Source organism: Lissotriton vulgaris, chromosome 5, assembly GCF_964263255.1.
Source record: "Lissotriton vulgaris chromosome 5, aLisVul1.2, whole genome shotgun sequence".
Taxonomy (NCBI): Eukaryota; Metazoa; Chordata; class Amphibia; order Caudata; family Salamandridae; genus Lissotriton; species Lissotriton vulgaris.
Window position 1 is genome coordinate 227,719,306 of NC_141693.1, and position 19,729 is coordinate 227,739,034.

The following is a 19,729-nucleotide window of genomic DNA, read 5'->3' on the forward strand; positions in this document are numbered from 1 at the left end:
TTCTGGTCATCCTGCTTCATGTAATTGTGTCCCCCTTCTGTGAATCTCATAAGGAATAAAAGTCTACTTAACTGTGCAGACTGGTGTGTCTGAACCTTGACTATTGGGGTGCATAGAAGGGATTCCAAAGAGCTCTATGTGCTACCGCCTCACGTTTGCTATTGTGTCAGGGAAATTGCAAGAGAGTTTTTTACCCCACAAACTACTCAAGCAGAGATCCTGGAAAAAAAAACTGAAAACAATAATGGCTTATCTGTGAGCCACGTAGCATAAAAGTCTATTTAAAAAATACCTGTTTTGACTTGGTGCATATGATAACTTACTTTGAGATAGGACTGTGTGTGTAGTTATGCTGCTGAGTTTGGTGACATTAAAATATATTTTAAAATGTTAAACCTCATGCCTTTTTATACCTTTTGTTTCCAACACTTCCACTTTGCCAACCTCGTAACTACTCCATTTTGTTTGTGCTTTAGAACACGAACGCACAAATGTGGGCAGCGTCCTTCCCATTACACGGTTCTAAATCAAATACAAATTAACAATATAATAATATAATAATAATATTTTTGGGTGGTTGTGAATTCTACTCAGGGTTGGGAGGGAGGTCCGTTGGCATCACGGCCTTTGACTCAAACTGTTGTTCCTGATGAAGCATTAGCTTAGGTAAAAGGTCTCTCTGCCCTCATTCTTGGACTGTTAAATTAACCTAACAGCTTTGAAATGTGTCAGTTCCCAGCCTAACAAAGAAACCTAGCACCTGATGAAGGTGCAAAAGCCACAAGCAGAAAACAGAAAAGACTTAAAGCGAACTAACACATCCCCAGGAAATTGGGTCAACCCTCGCTCTGCCGATGAAAACAAACCTTACACTGCAAACAAAAGGAAAGTTAAAACCAGACCCAGGCAGACAGAGCGAACAAACGGGTTGATTCCAGCGCAGGAAATCAAATGCAGTGAGCAGGCCACAAGACAATGTTAGTGAGAGGTGTTTACTGGAGAAACCTTTATAGGGAGTTTACTGCTCTGTGCAGGAAGAAAGACTTACAGAGACCTATGTACTTCCTCTCAGGAAATACCCATATAACAACAAGACTGTCGCAAGAAAAAAAAAAAAAAACAGGCACGCCTGGAGTGCATTCATGTACTTTCAGCTTACTGCCGGGGATGGCAGTTCCAAAAGCGGAGGTAAAACTTAGAGCACCACCTAGTGGTGATTCCAAGTTACAACACATAGTCCGAAAATTGCCTTTTACATCAGTGTAAATGAAGCTCATTATCAGCTGCAATTTTGCACAGAGCACCAAAAACTCTTGCACGATTCCCTTTCGCCACCTGATTAAACCATGATACACAATCAGATATCTCCGAACGCACCATGATGCAAGCTGTTATATTACCTATTTTTGTATAGTGCATAATTCACCACCAAGAAGCCCACTTGTTGCTAATAAAAAAACGCTGAAGTGGTTAAATGTTAAGTGACTAGTCAGTACTAAAACGACAGGAATGGGAGACAAAAAAAATCACAACATTTAAAGATCAGCTTGTTGAGAAGTTAGGTTTTCAGTTTACACTTTAATACAAAATATAGAATTATATGTCAATAACTGCAAATCCCCAAGATGTTTTGTTTCTGGGGGTTCTGTGTAATCACTAGACAACGAGAGTGTAACTAGAGTTTTCTGTGAGGTCACTCAGAACGCCAGGGTGAAATACATCTCTGTAATTTACATTTTACTGATTGGTAACTTTATTTTGTATAAGCCCCCCCCCCCCCCACCCCCCAAAAAAAACATCTGCCCCGGCTTCCAACATATACCTTGGGGCAGCCCTAAATAGCCTGTTATAAAAAAAAAAAATATATATATATATATATATATATATATATATATATATATATATATATATATATATATATATATATATATATATATTCACTGAAAAAACCATAGGTTATAGACCATATATAGGGGTCGATTAGGATCGCGGACGGACTTGCGTCCGTCCGCGACCCCAGAGCAGGAGAGAACCTCCGCATGGCATGCGGAGTTCCCTCCTGTGCAATTAGGATGTGACCGCCACCCTGGCGGTCACATCCTCTATTTTTAACATTGCGGCGGGTGCAGCTTCAAGCTGCACCCGCGGCAATGTTAAAAATGCACGCATTGCATTTGCATGCAGAAAGAGGCAGGCACCGCGCGGTGCCTGCCGCTTTCTGCATGCAAATGCAGGGGGGTACCATAGGTACCCCCCATGTGCACCCCCCACCCCCCCCTTCACCTAGGGGGCCCGCAACGGGCCCCCGCAGTGAAGTTCCGTATGCTTTTCCACGGCGGGAAACCCGCCGCGGAAAAGCATAATGTACTGGCCATCCTAATATGGTGGACGGTGTCTGGAAGACACCGTCACCATATTAGAGCTTTTCCGCCGCGGTTGTAATCCGACCGCGGCGGAAACGCTGCGGACGGAAACCAGGACCCACCAGCCATCCTAATGTGGCGGTGGGTCTTTGGTCAGTCCGCTGCGGTTTTTCCGCATCCTCGGGGCCGGCGGTGGCTTCCGCCGGCCCCGAGAATGCGGAAAAACCGCAATCATAATGGCCCCCAAAGTTAGGAATTAGCATTTACATAACCTTGAAAATTCACTGAAAAAACCATAGGTTATAGACCATATATAGTTAGGAATTAGCATTTACAAAACCTTATTTTACTCACACAAAACCATTGAAATTCGCATATATAGTTAGTTGCACTAACTATATATCGCGCACCCGCAATCCACTGCTGATCATGTCACATATTACATCATTCATGACATGGTCAGTGACATCACTGATGACATCACTGATGACATCTCAAAAGACATCACTGATGACATCAGTGATGACATCACTGATGACATCTCAAATGACATCACTGATGACATCACTGATGACATCTCAAATGACATCACTGATGACATCACTGATGACATCACTGATGACATCACTGATGACATCTCATTTGACATTACTGATCACATCACTGATGACATCATTCATGTGATTATACGATGAACCTCTTCAGACTCTAATATAACCTTAGATACACTCAATGTAAACAGACACTCACAGACTGTCACTCATCCATGGAGTTACTCACACACCTAGTCAGTCATGCAAAGAATCAATCACACCTCCATTTCCTCAACTATACAGTTATACGCACCTTACTTATTCAAACATATACTAACACATATTTGCTCTCTTATACAATCCCTGATACAAGTTCACAATGATCCATACAGCCACTCACACATTCACTGGCTCTTATGCACAGTTATTTATATATGTCAACTCTCACATGTACTGTGTTTTACATATGTACTTACTTTGACACGTAGCACTGAGATATCCATTCACTCACCAATACACTCATGCACACAGTCAACCGCCCATACAGCTGTTTCCACATGCACTTTTGAACCCATACATCTAGTGAATCAACTGCTCACACATCTATGCACAGAGTCATACACCTCCCAGCCACCCACACACACACTCAGTCTCCCATACAAATACTTGGGCAACCAATCAATAACCCATATAGTTACTCATATAGCTACTGATCAACACATGCAGCAGTTTACAGAACAACAGACATAATGATGCACAAATTAAGACAGTTTAGTCACTAACCCATGCACTCAGTGAGACACATTTAATCACTCACTCATACAGTCAGTCATGCACCTACTAAATCCTTCATCCAGACACTTATACATCCACTCATTCTTCAATATGTAAGACATATTTTAACTTTACAGAAACATACAGTCACTGGATGTTGTCATCAGTAATGTCATCAGTGATGTCATCTGTGATGTCACTGACCATGTCATGAATGATGTAATATGTGACATGATCAGCAGTGGATTGCGGGTGCGCGATATATAGTTAGTGCAACTAACTATAAATGCGAATTTCAATGGTTTTGTGTGAGTAAAATAAGGTTTTGTAAATGCTAATTCCTAACTATATATGGTCTATAACCTATGTTTTTTTCAGTGAATTTTCAAGGTTATGTAAATGCTAATTCCTAACTATATATGGTCTATAACCTATGGTTTTTTCAGTGAATTTCAATGGTTTTTTAATAGCAAATATCAAAAGCTGTAAAATGTATTCTTCTTTTAAAGGAAAAATATATTTTATATGTATTTAATATAGTTTTTTAATGTATATACATTTTTTGAGGGAATGAATTTATCAACTATCATGCTGAAGAAGAGTGTGGGGAAAAACAAACAAAGAGGAGGACTAAGAGGAAAGAACAATCAGTTCAAAAATACAATTGCTTTAAAGCATGAAGTGCTTTTCCACACATTTACATTTAAATAACCCATATTAGAACATACAAAATATCTACAGAGGAGACGGTGTACATTGAATTTTAGACTCTTCATGGGTACCTACATGTTGGTACTTACATCACCCACACAACACAACAGCTCTATTCAGAGCTACCCTACCTCAAAGCACTCTAAAATATTATTTTACTATTTCCCTTGGTTTTCCCCTTGTTACGCTTTCCGGAATGCTACCCGGTGCGCGGACCGGGCGCTAACCATGCGAAAATTTGAAAAAAAAAGTGGTTTTTTTTTACATATATGGGCCTCCTCAGCCACCCTCAGAAACCCTAGGGGGTCAGGATATGTCTCCCGTGCCCCCTTATACCCATTCCCAACATTGTTTATCCTCCATCTTGTGACTAAATTCGTCCGAAACACAAGATGGCGGACTCCCGTTACGCTACCGGTGAGCTACCCGGTTCGCGTACCGGGTAGCGCTTCCACCGCGAAAAATCAAAACATTTTTTTATTTTTTTGCCCCGTGGGGCCCTTTAATAGCCCCCACATCAATCCTAGGGGTCAGGAGGGGTCTACCTTGCCCCCTTTCATTCATTTCCCCCTTCGTTTATTTCCACCTCTTGTCTCTCGATCCTACCGAGAGACAAGATGGCGGCCGCTCCGGACTGTTTAGAATGTTGACAGTCACCGGAGAGTCAATCCGCTTCTCCTCGCGAAGTTCCGTTACGTGTCTGGTACGCGAACTGGGGCACTAACCAGGACGCTGTCACAGATATATATATTTTTTTGAACGTTAATTTCTCAAAATCCAGTGGAGCACATATCTTGAGACCTAGCTAAGGCACATTGCGCAAACAGTCTCTACAATTTTGCCAAGTTTCATAGAAATCCATTCAGCCGTTCGAGCTAAAAGTGAGTCCAACCGCCCTATGGAAAACTCAATGTTAAAAACACGTTTTGGGACCCCCCTTTTTTCTCGGCCCCCGCTTGACGAAACCCCCCCCCCAACTTTCAGGGGACGCTCAGAAACAAAATGTGCCATTTTCCTGAAAATTTCAGCCAATTCCGTCCATCAACGCCAAAGTTATTCCACATAGAATTTTCAGAAATCCCTATTCAAAAAAAGCCTAACCATATATACCTACTGGCGACCGCCAGTAGGTTATATATATATATATATATATATATATATATATATATATATATATATATATATATATATATATATAACATTTCTATGGCAAAATGAAACCCCTCATTTTGTTCCTTTTCAAATTAAATGTATTAAGTGTTACCACTTTATTCCAATCAAGATGACTTCAGGTGTGCCATACTTTTGTCATAAGTAAGACTGTTAGCGTTCTAATTGTTCTTTAGAACACTCTGGGACATTCTGTCATTGAGCTATAGTTGGGCTACATCTGGCTGATATTTGGGCTACATTTGGGCTCTTTTGTCTCTGGTGGCCATCTTGGGAGATTGCATATCAGAATTTTTTTAATGAAATATAAGAGGATTTGAGAAGTCACTCAAAATGTGCCCTAATTTTTCTTTCTTCAGCACTAATCATAATTTCTATGGCAAAATGAAACCCCCTCATTTTGTTCCTTTGCAAATTAAATGTTTTAAGTGTTAACACTTTATTCCAATCAAGATGACTTCAGGTGTGCCATACTTTTGTCAGAAGTTAGACTGTTAGCGCTCTAGTTGTTCTTTAGAACACTCTGGGACATTCTGTCACTGGGCTATAGTTGGGCTACATCTGGCTGATATTTGGGCTACATTTGGTTTTTTTTGTCTCTGGTGGCCATCTTTGGGCAACATTGGGCTACATTTGGGCTCTAACATATATATAGCCCAATATATATTTTTCAAAGTTAATTTTTGTAAAAACCACTGGAGCATATATCTTGAGACATAGCAAAGGCACATCGGGCTACCAGTCGCTACAATTTTGCCAAGTTTTGTGGAAATCCATTCAGCCGTTCGAGCTAAAAGTGAGTCCAACCGCCCTATGGAAAACTCAATGTTAAAAACACGTTTTGGGACCCCCCTTTTTTCTCGGCCCCCGCTTGAGGAAACCCCCCCAAACTTTCAGGCGACGCTCAGAAACAAAATGTGCCATTTTCCTGAACATTTCAGCCAATTCCGTCAACCAACGCCAAAGTTATTCAACATAGAATTTTCAGAAATCCCTATTCAAAAAAATCCTAACTATATATACCTACTGGCGACCGCCAGTAGGTAATATATCCACAACTTCCGAGTCCCGCTGGCTAGGAGGACACAGAGACGACACACCAGGAGAACTTTGCACAAACCCTTTACTGTGCACTCGTGGAACAAGGACGACGCGTTTCGGCGTTAGCCTTTTTCAAGTAGCCACCATTTTGAATTTTACACATATATAAGTCCATCTTCCATGTCCTAATTCATAAACATGAAGGAAATACTTCCAATACAAGTCAATACATTTTGTTAAAAAAAACAATCTGTATATGTACATATATCAACACTATGATTGCATATTATTCCTGCAAATGTAAATATTAGTGTCTGATTTGTAGGCGGGACACGGAGGGTGATATTGTTATTGTGGACTGGCAATATCCTCAGCTCCGCGATCGTGAACTACACAATCGCTATGATAGTCGGGAAATGGAGTGTAATCGTGAACTCCCGTAGCTTAGGACTACCAAATGGTTGAGCCTGCCGGGAAGTGAAGTTTTTTATTATTATGCTGAGAATGGGGTTCAATACCATAATTAAGATCTCGTATTTTTCACCCCGGTACAGAAGAAATTCATAGTGCAATAACTCGGGAGCTCCCTTAGTTATTCCATGTGTGTTTAGGGCGGGCCGTGACTCCGATTACGGAATCGCCAGGCCCATTAAATTTGTAGTTCAGTTGTTAGGATGCAACCGGGGTTCGAGACTCCTATCAATTAGGTGTCTCCCCTAATCACAGCAAAGTCTAATTTATTTCTAATCAGAATTAAGATTAGAATTCAGGATTTAGGATTTCAAAGGTGCTTGATGATAGGGGAGCTCCCTTTGGTATCATGGGCTTCCCTCTGATTAGACAATCTATCGGTGTCCATACATGAGCTGGGATAGTGTTTGAAGGGTGGCAGGTCTAATGTTCGAGTGCTGTCAATTATGGATGAGTGAGAAGTGAGATATTAAATGGTGAGTTTTAGTGAAAATTATAAATCAAATAATAATGTAACAAAATCGTTATTTAACATAATCATTAACCAACATACTTTTCTCCTCTGTGAATGTTGTGGGACTCTCTTATGACCATCTAAGTTATAGGGTTACTAGCATTAGTCTAATGCTCCACCATTGTGGTTCTTCTGCCCATTTCTATGTTATTAGCGATGGCCCATTGCCAGAGAGTCACACTGATAAAAATGTGCTAGTGGTTGCCATATACACATACTACTCATACTGCGGGTTAACCTCTGCCCTATACCATCGTAGAGTTTTCTGTGAGGTCACCCAGAACGCCAGGTTGAAATACATCTCTGTAATTTACATTTTACTGATTGGTAACTTTATTTTGTATAAGCCATCCCCCCACCCCCCAAAAAAAACATCTGCCCCGGCTTCCAACATATACCTTGGGGCAGCCCTAAATAGCCTGTTATAAAAATATATATATATATGTATATATTGTCTCCTGCCGCTCACCCCCACCACCCTCAAGACACCCACCCCCTTGACTGAACTAAAAAAAAAAAAAAAATTAACGGCCTCACGCCATCCAACCCCCTCTCCTGTCTCTCTTCAAATATATTTTACAAAAAGATATACCTAAACTCCTGAAACCCACCCCACCACCCTCTGCAAACCCTCCCCCTTGCCCAAAAAAAAAAACACACAGAGAAAAAAAAAATATGCACACAAAAAACAACATGGCTTCTTGTCACCACTCCCCATCACCCTCTGCACAAACCCAATCTGGTCTAAAGTAGAGCTCTCTGTTCTCAAACAGAGTGGAGAGCTGGTTCCGTGCTTACAGAGGCAGTGTGAGAGCGACTTGTCAGCACAGCTTCATTTTCCTCCCCAGCTGAGTCTGCAGAGACCCACGCATGCATCGCGCCACCCATATGTTCTCCAGCCTTCCCAAGATCTGTGAAGCTGCAGGAGAGGTAGAGAAAGTGGGTGTAAGCGCCAACCTCCGCGACATCACAACAGTGGTTAACCATTCCGCTTAACCACTTGTAATGTCACAGCAGAAATAACCAGACTCTCATGCAGTTATTCGCCTTAAAGGCTTCCCATGGCAGCCATATGCAACACTGCTTTTAATCTCCCTCCACCACAGAGGAATGAAGTTCCATTTTAATGCTGTCCGTGACAAGGAGGACTGACATGCCCCTCTCTCCCTTCTACATTTGGGGACTACAGGAGCAAGGTTTCCTATGATCGCAGACTTCTTCCGCATATTAAAGAGCTCCACTGGCTGCCGGTGGCAAAAATAATTGAGTTCAAGGCCCTAACCGTAGCATTCAGGTCATTCCATGGGAAATTTACCAGGTATCTGGGACAACGGCTATGCATCTACAAGCAGAATCGCGCTTTGAGGTCCAATGCGCAAAATCTGCTTTGTATTCCACGAGTTAGGAAAGCACACTTTGGTGGCAGATCTTTTTCGGTGGAGGCGTCCAAGTTATGGAACTCCCTGCTGAACAGCATACATCTGATTGAGTCAGAACCACTATTTAGGAAAGCTGTAAAAACCTGGCTCTTCAGGGCAGCTTAATTTGCTCGCAGGGTTCATGCGGTGTGCGGTCATGGCTGCGCGCCATCTATTGCCTTAGCGCCTGGACACCTCTACGTAGGTAGTTGTTTGCGCTCTACCAATGTCGGTATTATTATTATTATTATTATTATTATGATTATTCCCGGATAAGATTTTATCAGAGAACAGTATTTCTGGGGATGCATATGGACTTTCTTATATACGTAAGACCCAAGCCCTGGGGTCACTGTGTGTATAACTATGCATGATCTAAACTCGACCCACAGCTTATTATCCTACCATTGACTGTACTCATTGATGAACTTTATGATAATAATGCACCAACTATTGTACCATGTTAGCTTTTTGATTTCGCATTGGACTGTGAGTACTAAAGCACTTTAGCGCTACTTTGCACCTGTTCTAACACAATGACAGTTGTCTCTTTTTTAGAACGAAATGTTGATATAATTGTAAATTTTAACACTCAATCGTCACATTCTCCTTGATTGCGACCAAGTGTTTGTTCAATGATTTTTACACATATTGTAATGATTTTTAATGAAACAATAAAGAATGGAACTTCAGTCTGACAGTTCATTGGTGGACTAACCCACAGACTGTGGGGTTTTTAATTACCCATGTCAGCCAGCGCTTGAAATGGAAAAATAAAAGTGAAGAGTACCTGCTTGTTTCCGAGTAGTGTCTACTCTCCGATTAAACATATTACTTCACACTTGAGAAGTGCAGGTACTCTCCCTCTCAAAATAAAAAAGTACCGGTACTCAGTACCGTTCAGTTCCGACTCTACAGGAAAATTAGCCAATAGGGTGACCAACCGTCCAGAAATTTCTTGGACTGCCCGTAATTTGGGCCTCTAGTCCATTGTCTGTGAAGAAATCTTTAACAGATGCCTTTTGTCCGTAATTTCGGACTTTAGAGCGAGCTGCCCCCTGCAAGCCTGTAACTCTCACTGTAGGGGCCTGCTCGCGGTCCTGCTGTGATCAGTGGCCTGCAGCAGCCCCTCCCCGACTGGCACAGGCTGCTATCCGCCCATGATCATTCTGTATGTCGGCCTAATTATCACATACAGAATGATAATGGGCCAGTGACCACATTTGCTGGGTTGCCTCCTGCCAGGGCCCAGGGCATGGAAAACTGCTTTTGTTTATGGGCTCCTGTTACCTCACCAGGGGCCAAGCTCTGGGGGGTGGAGGTTTAATTTTGGCGCATGTTACCCAGGTGCAGCCAATATGCATTCGCAAGTATTTAAGTTTCACACCGCCACACAACAGATGTAGTGCAATGTTCTCTCAACCTAATATAAACGTATTTTGACTTGTGCTTGTGCTTGTGGTCTATTTGCTAATGTAATATTGAGCACCCTCCTCTGATGTGTCTGTAAAATGTACCTTTTGTCCAAATATTTTGTCCTGTATTTTGACCTTCTGTCCTGAATTTTTGTCCTGAATTTTGACCCTTTGACCTGAATTTTCACACTGACTGTCCTGAATTTGCACCTATGCCAGTTGGTCACCCTATTAGCCAAGCATCCTCCTGAGGTCAAAAGAATGGATTCCATTAGGTAATATTGAAAGTCTCTACTATCAGTCCGAACCAGTAGGGTCTGACAAAAACAGACATATGCCAGGTTACCTTCCACGCACAAGGGTGGTCATTCTTAGATCACGAAGTGATTCATGATGTGCAGTGCACTGCTCTGAGCACACAGTCACGCAAGCGCTTTAATAAGCGCACATCATGAACCACGGCCTTAGGTACAGCATGGTACACATCCCTAGATCAGTTTACACCAGGCGCGCAACGGCCATTGGGCTCAAAGGGCTTCAGCCCACCCCAGTCGTGTGTTTCAGCCCGGGTTGAGAAAGCTTCCCGGACACACACACAGCCGCACCAGAGTACTTCACAGGTCTTTAACCCCTCCCCTGCTGATGACGGAACCGCTCCGTCATCAGCCGCGGTGGTGCTGTGCTGATGACGGAGCAGTTCCGTCATGGCCCGCCCGACGCGCCTGCGCGGCGCGGATTCCGCGCCTGCGCTGGGTGTTCTATTGAGTGAGCGGGGCCATGACGGAACCGCTCCGTCATAAGCACAGTGCAACCGACGCTGGTGACGGAGCGGTTCCGTCACTAGAATGCGCTCGCCGCATTTCCGCCCCGCCCCCTTAACACTGCAGCGGAATAGCCGCCGCAGTGAATTGCGTGTTAATGAAGCTTTGTTGTTTCTTCACCCCTTCCTAGAGCCCCTGCATCTCCACTCTGCCTATTGCTGGAAGAATTAGCCCTCCCTCACCATCCCTTCCCCCCGATATTTTTTCTTTTATTTCACTTTCATTCTATTCTTGTCAATGCACAGCAATTAATGCTCTATAATTACCGAGTGCACAGTGACGCACTTTCAGCTTACCCTCACCCTGAAGGTCTGTCTCGGAGTGCACGTCATGGCTGCTCTTAGCTCACTGCCCCTGCATCACCATGATCGCCATGAGCTCAGAGATTACACAGGGTTGCACACTCATCGGTCAGGGAGTACATACGGGTAGTCCAATGGTTTACATACCTTACAAATTGCTGCTGCATGTTTAATAAATTAATGACGATTGATATCAAAATAAAAAAATAGCATGGATTGGTTAATGAAAGTTCTAGCGAAAATTCTAAAAAGGGATGCGATTGGTGAAAGAGTTGATAAGGTCGTTTTCTGCTAGCGAGGTACAGTTATTTAACTGACCTAATGAACATTTGAATCGGAAACCTACTTCTAACTGTTTCAATCTTATTTTCCAGTAAAACTATATAATGAGTGAGTGTTTCTCCCTAAATATGACCTGATGGTATAGTGAAAAATAAATAATTGTAAGGAACAGACATTTTCCATAAAATTATTGTTGACATTTGATTTCAAATAGTTCATAAAATGTAGACGCAGTGAAGATTGTAACTCGGCAATGGACTCTCTGGTGAAGCAAACAAAAAAGTGATGGGTGGAATGCATGAATTAATCTCATCCCCTGGTAACTACTCGGGCCGCATCCCAGTCATCATTATTTTTCCCACCATGCCACCTCATATTGGACTCAACCGCATGCATACCAGCCGCGGCCCTGCTCCTACAAACGATGGTCTGGGCTGCTCCCCGAGTAATTATCCGTGGCTGAAACACACATTTCCTATTTACAACCCCCTTGTGAGTTATCTATCAATGGGGAGATCCGATAGACCACTGGACTCGGGTAATATAGTGGTACAGAAAAATAGTCACAGTGGAGAATTTCTCTGTACTACAACCCCCTTGTGGTAGATAACAAAGAGAGTCCAAGCCAACATAAGATTATTATTCTCATGATAAAGACGTACATACAAACAAGTATTTACATGGCAACCAACAGGTGACTGCATGGCACATTGTCCCTGCCAGGGCTCCTTGTGACATCTAGTAACATCATAGGTTAAACTAATCTCGGTTTGCTCTACTTCCAAGGAGTCATTCTTCCCAGAGGTGTCTGCACCCACCTCTCCTAAGGCACTTTCCTTAATTTCTCTGAGAAAGACTCTACCCTACCCCCACCTTGTTTCTTTCTGTTGCCCATCCTTCATGGGGTCTTCTGCATTGTTCTCACATACTCTTTGCTTCATCTCCACATAGCTAACATATCCTCCATCCCTGCTCAGGGAGTCTTTGGCAGCCCCATATTCCAGTAATCTCTCCTCCATTCTCCACAGGTGTTTTTGCATTGACCTTCCCTCAAGCACACTCAAAAGGGTGACTTCTACCCCCTCATCATCCCTTTAGCCATACACTTTAGGCATCCCCCATCCACTCTTTAGTACATTCTACCCCCTCAGGCACTTTTCTTCACTCTCTCCTCTTGGGCTTTTTCAGCCACCACCTCTGACAATCCCTCTCATATTCTCCCATGCACCCTTTATCCGCAGTCAGCTTCTTCGGTACCCTCAAGCACTTTGTGGTAAACCTCACATGTTGTTTTCTTTAAACATTCTTGGTAAAGAGTGACTCGGCCACCACGCCAAGGGTCTGCCTCAAAGAGGACAATCCCTGGAGCAACTGGAAGGGAGAGGAGCTCTCCCATGGGGTTCACAGCTGAAATCAATTCCATCTTGTTTGGAGAGCTACAGCGCTGCTTACTGGGCTTCACACAGCTACACCGCCAGGACACTCTTGAGTAGCTGCAGCGCTATAAGAAATCTGTTTTCATTCATTCATTCATTCATTCACATACTACCAGTATTTGTGAAAAACACAGGCTACAAAAAATGGGGACACACCATGCACTTGTCAGATTGAGGGTCTTGCTGTGATCTCAAGCACACAGGCAGAGGGCGGCATTGGAGCACCCGGGGATGGACCTCAGTGGCAGGTTGTGGAATGCCCTTCCATGATCTAAGGAGGTCAGGCCGGGGCAAGGCACCAGGGAGGGCATCTAGGTGCACCACCAGCTCTGTGGCTACAAAGGTGCCGAGTCTGCCCAGTCAAAGCTGAGCGGTAGACAGTTCATTTGTCTGCAGTGTGCCAGCCATGACAGTGACACCTCATGGTGATTCTTGATGTCGCAAGAGGAGCATGAGTGCCGCTGCTGAAGTCTGCATCTGACGAGGTAGCACAGGAGGTTGCCCCCTGGACAGGGATCAGAGTCACACGCAGAGAGCTGGGGCCTGACTTTGTCATCAGAGCAATGAGACGAACAACTCGCCTGATTGGTTGATAGTGCCAGCAAGAGCAGAATTTAAAGTACAAGCCGAACTTACAGAAATACTTATTTCTTAAGAAAATACACTGTTGGCCCTAAAAGCACTGTAAGGCCTGATCACCTAAATGTGTGAGAAATCTAAGACTGCACAGTGATGCACACAATTCTTTAAGATGTGTTTCCCTAACCGAGATGCATTGTACTTGGCAGGGCTAATTGTGTGCTTTGGGTCAGCCCATTACATACCCTTGGTTTACTTTCTTGTCAACCTCCTTTCTTTGCTTCTTATTCAATGGCTTCCTTCCCCTTCCTGTGTTTGTCCCTCCATTGGAGCAGAGCATCTTTCCACCCGTATGACCGGATAACTCTTACCCTTCCTCTGCTTATATTCAGGAATCTACCTCTTCTATTTATTTAAGCTCTCCAAGTGAGTGCATATGTTTCTTGCTCTCTCCGGCGTGCGCTGCTTCTTCCCCCTCAAATATCCACTCCCTTGCTCGTTTGTTCCTTCCTACATCCCTCCCAGTCTGGCTTTTTAATTTTATTCATTAAAACCCTCTCCCCCCAAACTCCTCTGTAACTCCCTAGTATCTCCCATGCTTAAGCGTTGATTTCAACCCTCAACCCATTCCGCCATCGCTCGCCCATCCCTCACAATAGCGTTCTGTACAAAAATATCACGGGGATTTAATTTTGGTGGGTTTGGCCGCTCCAGTCTTCTCACATATCGCACCTTTTTATTATTTAATGTGCTCTCGTGATTATCTTTTTATTTACCACTCCAAGAGTAGCTCAGCTGTCTTGGAACAGTAAATTAGAAGTTGAAGAAGAAAAATCAGGCCACAGCATCATTAAGCATTCAGGCGGTTCTGTGGTGGTGCATGCACACATATGTTAGCACACTGCAGCAGCTTGCTTTTGTTTTTGCTGATGTTGTTCAGCATCGTCAAGCAAATCTTTTTTTGATGATGCAGAAAAAGCAAAAGATTTGCATATTTTCATAAAATTACAAGCTGATGTTCAAGGACAAAATTGTTGCATTCGCAAATATTTATTTAAAGCCGATATTTGAATGAAAACTAGTACCACTGTCTGACAGACTGATCCTACAGATTGGTATTGTCAATCTGCTGTTCGAACCTGTAAAGTCTCTGAGTCATGGGCAACATTACAGGAGTATAAACCTGCAGGGGCTGACTAATCAAAGATATGTGTATTTAAGTGTTACACCTAGGCTCTTCAAAGGAAATTCTCAGTCAAAAGACGATTGCGGATCTACTTAGAAGGGACAGGAAGTGAAATGCAGGAGTTTAAATACACTCTAAGTGAAATACAGAGGCCATGTGGCATTGCATTGTTGATCCTGGCTGCATTTTAGACCATTTTAGGGAAACTGAGTTGAAAATGCACAATCTCGTAACTATTTTCTCGAAATTACAACTTAGAAAATGCAAACCATGAAAGTATTGGAAGAGTTCAGGAGTACCCTTTCACAGCCTATGAATTTTTAGTAAAGTTATGTGCTATAAATGCTCCCTTTTTTAAGTCGAAGACTACCAGACAAGACATCTCGGGGACATGCTGAAAGCTGACTTAGGAATACATTCCGTCCATTGCTTAACATTGGCTAGGTGTTTTGTCACTCACAGTTGCTTGCTTTCAGTTTGTTGGTTCTTTTTGTTTTAGCCCATCCATACGTCTTCGTCCCTGCCATGGAGCATAGCCTTTTTACCATCTCTCTGCTCGACTACTTCTGTTCTTCCATGAGTGTATGCTTTTCAGGAACTCTTTATTCTTTTGTCTGAAGCAATCAACGAGAGTGTGTGTGTTTACAAGTTGTCTTCCTTGTTTGCTTCTCTCTCCAAGCCCTGCTCCGTGTTGCTCCTGAGCACAGTGTTCTTTGGTGCAATCCCCACCACGTAAGGTGTTGGCCTGCGTAATTTTGTCACTCATGGAATGCTTCAGAAGCTAGTGTGTCGGCACTATGGCTGCTTAGATGGTCCTCTTGCAACTGTTTCAAGATGTCGCCTATCTGCAGTTATAGCTCCTTAATATAAATTCAAATATGAAACTACAGAAGTCTTTTGGGTTCTCGGTCTCCTTCGGTCTCATTGAAAGAGCCCAGTGTCTCCATGCAGAGCCTTTGCAGAACGTGTCCGTTCTAATGACTGTTTCCTTATACTTCTGTGGCACTTCATTTCCATTTGTGGAAGTCTCTGCACTTCCTGTAGAGTCATTTATTTTGTATGTATGTGAGTTGTACAAGCCGCTTGCTCTTTTGAGTGCTTGAGAATGGAGCGCTTTGTTGGCTTCACAAGTTCATGTTTGTAGGTTCTCGGCAGACAAGATCCATTAGTCAATCAATCAATCAATCAGTGACACTTATATAGCGCGCTACCTACCCATAGGGTCTCAAGGCGCTGGGGGGGGGGGGGGGCGCTACTGCTCGAACAGCCAGGTCTTCAGCTTCTTCCTGAAGGAGAGGTGGTCTTGGGTCAGGCGCAGGTCAGTCGGGAGGGAGTTCCAGGTCTTGGCGGCCAGGTAGGAGAAGGACCTTCCTCCTGTAGTCGCTCTTCGGATGCGGGGGACGGCGGCGAGGGCGTGGTTGGCAGATCGGAGGTGGCGTTTGGGAGCGTAGAAGTTGATCCGGCTGTTGAGGTAGCTCGGGCCTTGGTCGTGTAGGGCTTTGTGTGCGTGGGTGAGGAGGCGGAAGGTGATTCTTTTGTTGACGGGGAGCCAGTGGAGGTCTCTCAGATGTCCGGTGATGTGGCTGGTTCGTGGGATGTCGAGGATGAGTCTGGCTGAGGCGTTCTGGATCCGCTGGAGTCTCTTTTGGAGCTTGGCGGTGGTACCGGCGTAGAGGGCGTTGCCGTAGTCCAGTCGGCTTGTGACGAGGGCCTGGGTGACCGTCTTCCTGGTCTCGGTGGGGATCCACCAGAAGATCTTCCGTAGCATGCGTAAGATGTTGAAGCACGCCGAGGAGACGTTGTTGACTTGCCTGGTCATGGAGAGGGAGGAGTCCAGGATGAAGCCCAGGTTGCGTGCATGGTCTGTCGGTTTGGGTGCGGTGCCCAGGGCGGGAGGCCACCAGGAGTCGTCCCAGGCGGAGGGTGAAGAGCCCAGGATGAGGACCTCCGTCTTGTCAGAGTTTAATTTCAGGCCGCTGGTCGTCATCCACTCGGCTACCTCTTTCATCCCTTCGTGCAGGTTGGCTCTGGCGGAGGTGGGGTCGTTGGTCAGGGAGAGGATCAGCTGGGTGTCGTCGGCGTAGGAGATTATGCTGAGGTTGTGTTTGCGTACGATGGCCGCGAGGGGGCTCATGTAGACGTTGAAGAGGGTGGGGCTCAGCGATGAACCTTGAGGGACGCCGCAGATGACTTCGGAGGCCTCGGACTTGTACGGTGGTAGGCGGACTCTCTGTGTTCTTCCGTCGAGGAAGGAGAGGATCCATTCCAGCGCCTTGTCCTGGATCCCGTTGTTGCTGAGGCGCTGTACTAGGGTGCGGTGGCAGACCGTGTCGAATGCCGCGGAGAGGTCTAGGAGGATGAGGGCCGCTGTTTCTCCATTGTCCATCAGGGCTCGGATGTCATCGGTGGCGGCGATGAGGGCGGTCTCGGTGCTGTGATTGGCTCGGAAGCCGGACTGTGAGGGGTCGAGGGATCCGTTCGTCTCGAGGAAGGCGGCCATCTGCTTGTTGACGGTCTTCTCGATGACTTTGGCTGGAAACGGGAGGAGCGAGATGGGGCGGTAGTTCTTGAGTTCGGTGGGGTCCGCTGTTGGTTTCTTGAGTAGAGCGCTGAGTTCGGCGTGTTTCCAGCTCTCAGGGAAGGTGGCAGTGTCGAAGGATGTGTTGATGATGTCTCGCAGGTGGGGTGCGATGACAGCGTCGGCCTTGTTGAAGACGTGGTGAGGGCAGGGGTCGGTCGGTGATCCGGAGTGGATGGAGTTCATCGTGCGGTTTACAACCTCACTAGAAGGTATGCAGCAGCCTCAGAAGAAAGTGTTATTTGTTTACAAGGGGGGTTAGCTGGGGCACTAGCAGGATCTAAGCTCTGCCCCCTTCTCAGTTGCTTAGGTGGTGCTGGACTGAAAGACCTCCCCCCCCCCACACTTAAAGCCCCATCCCATCTCACACAGTAAAAATATACTCAATGCATGCGCCCAAAAAAACATCTTTACATGCTTTTACGTGGCTTGAAGTGGATTTGAGAGGAGCACCGCTCAGGATAAAGAGAGGTGACGCTGCCAGCTGACCTTGCATCCAACATAGGATGTAAGAAAAGTGCATTTTTGATCTAACACCCTTGTTACCATTTGAGGAGGAGTACAAGACCCACATATGGTGTTGTAAGGCACCAAAGTAGGTTCTTGTCTGGCGCATCTCTGCTTACCCTCATCATCAGTATTGCATGTAACTCCTGGCAACCCTATTTAAGAGTACACATACACTCTCATCAAGCCTGCAATGCCACTCTATGCCACTTTACTCCATGCCACTTTCCTCCACTCCACATCACTCTATTCCATTCTATGATGCTCCATGCCTCTTCACTTTACAACATCCTACTCACGCCACTACATTTTACGATACTCCCCTTCACTCCACTTTGTCAACCTACTCAACTCTATGCCACTCCACCCTACAACACTCTACTCCCTTCTATGACACTCCACACCACTCTATAACACTCCACTCTATTCCACATCACTCTGAGCCACTCCACACCACTCAAATCTATGAGACCCTTATCCACTAATGTCAATGCACGACACTCCACAACACTCTACGCCACTCTACTATATGCTACTCCATGACATTCTATGCTACTCCACTCTACTTTACTCCTCTCTACTTTACCCCACTCTACTCCACGATGCTCTACTCCACTTTTTGACACTCTAACCCACGACACTCTACTTCACTCTAAGACACTCCACTCGACGCTGCTTCACCACATTCTATGCAACTCCACTCTAATCCATGAGATTCTACGACACTCCACTTTACTCCACTCTACCCCACTCTATGCCACGATATGCCACTCTACGCCTCACCATGATGCTCTACTCTACTTTCCAACACTCCACGACACTCCACTCTGTCACCCAACATAACTACACTCTACGTCACTCCATGACAATACACTCTACTTACTCTACACAGCTCCACTCAACAACACTCTATGCCACTCTACTCCATAACACTCTACGCCATTTCACTCTATGACACTCAATGCTACTTAACTCCACACTGACACCACACCGCTCTACTCTACACCGCTCTACTATACGCCACTACCTTTTAGCCATGCTGAACGGCGGCCACACTGTGTACAAAACGGCTAAAACACATTGTCAAAGACAATAGCTCTCACATAGGCAAGACCTATTGGCTTTGCCAATGCTTTTTTTCAAAAAGCAGACTCACCTGCTTCGATCGCTCAGTGCAGGTTTTACACCACCTCTTTCAAAGATCCCTGGGCACCAGAATTCTCACAATCTCACGTTTCTAATGTGTCCATATGGCTGAGAAAAGAATGCCATATTCACGGTAAGATTCACGGGTCTGTTGTTATTTCTGGCGTGATAGCACATGGGTGAGGAAGGCGTACCACAAAATGTACAGCGCTTAAACTAAAATACAGTCACACCTAATATGTTTCCTATATATATATATATATATATATATATATATATATATATATATATATATATATATATATATATATATATATATATATATATATATATATATATATATATATATTCACTGAAAAACCATAGGTTTCACACCAGTTATAGTTAGGTGGAAATGTTACTCGCATAAAACCATTGAAATTCCCACGTTATAGTTAGTTGGACTCACTATAACTTGCGCGTGCAATGCACTGCTGATGACG

General features: G+C 44.5%; 1 protein-coding gene across 6 annotated transcripts in view; it reads right to left on the bottom strand.

Annotated features, from left to right (window-relative positions):
* The window catches only part of LOC147710549 (uncharacterized), a 493,247-nt gene that overhangs the window by 208,943 nt on the left and 264,575 nt on the right, over positions 1-19,729 (bottom strand). The window lies entirely within an intron of this gene.